The sequence below is a fragment of the Doryrhamphus excisus genome, chromosome 17, assembly GCF_030265055.1.
Source record: "Doryrhamphus excisus isolate RoL2022-K1 chromosome 17, RoL_Dexc_1.0, whole genome shotgun sequence".
NCBI lineage: Eukaryota > Metazoa > Chordata > Actinopteri > Syngnathiformes > Syngnathidae > Doryrhamphus > Doryrhamphus excisus.
The window spans coordinates 392,466-393,488 of record NC_080482.1 but is presented as its reverse complement, the minus strand read 5'-3'; the positions used below and the strand labels follow the sequence as shown (position 1 = coordinate 393,488).

General features: G+C 36.6%; 1 non-coding gene across 1 annotated transcript; it reads right to left on the bottom strand.

The window, feature by feature from the left end:
- Positions 1 to 709: 709 nt before the first annotated feature.
- trnam-cau (transfer RNA methionine (anticodon CAU)) lies at positions 710 to 782 on the bottom strand. Its single transcript has one exon. It is a non-coding gene; the product is annotated as a tRNA-Met (tRNA).
- Positions 783 to 1,023: the final 241 nt, after the last annotated feature.

Below are 1,023 nucleotides of genomic sequence, written 5' to 3'. Positions count from 1 at the left end.
TGGTGGCACGCCGCCCCCGGGATCATCCAGACATTTTTCCATTATGAGACGACCCACTTCGCCACCTGAGCCGCCGCTGGTACACAACGTTGTTTGCATGTCTGACACTCTTTTGTGTAACTGAGGAAGTACACTCACGGGACATTGATTTTGTGTTACACACGTATACCCTTGATACACCTATACACCCGCATGATGTCATAGGATTATTACATATTATGTATTACATAACTTAGTTATGAGCAACCTATAAGAGCAGGGGAGTCCTTTTCCACCAGACACATACCAAGAAAATGTAAACAGTATATACAGTGTATACAGTAAATATATATTTACACAGTATACAGCATATATTGTTTTTACACAGGATAAAACCAACCCAAATAGAAATATTAAAACGTTATATAAAAATCAGCCTGTAATATAAAAATTGTTATATGAAAACTGCTGAAACTCCATCATATTATTCATTGCTCTTTTTGGTGGTTTTGTTTTGTTGTTTAACTGTACTTTTTTTCGCCTCCTCTGATTTTTATGTTGCTTAAATTGATTTCTCATCAAAATGTGTAAAATAACTTTTGTAATATGAAAATATAATTACAGTGGCATCACACATGTTTGCTACTTTGCACACTTCCTTAGGTTAGTGTGCAATATAAGATAAGATATGCCTTTAGTCGTCCCTCAGTGGGGAAATTTGTAAAAATGATGCCCCGTGTGAGGCTCGAACTCACGACCTTCAGATTATGAGACTGACACGCTGCCTACTGCGCCAACGAGGCGTATAATGTGATGCATATCTTTTGCTATCAGGACACCGACGGAGTTCAACTGTGTTTTTATTGTGTTTTTAAACACTGATATCGCTGAAAAATGTTGAAAAAAACATGTTTTGGTTTTACAAATAGCTTTACATGCTTGAAAAAAAAGGAATTGTAATTCTGCATATAAAGTAGATGACAAATGAATTCAAAGTTATGTTGACCTTCCACAATATGGCGGCAAGATCAACACCTTCCTGTT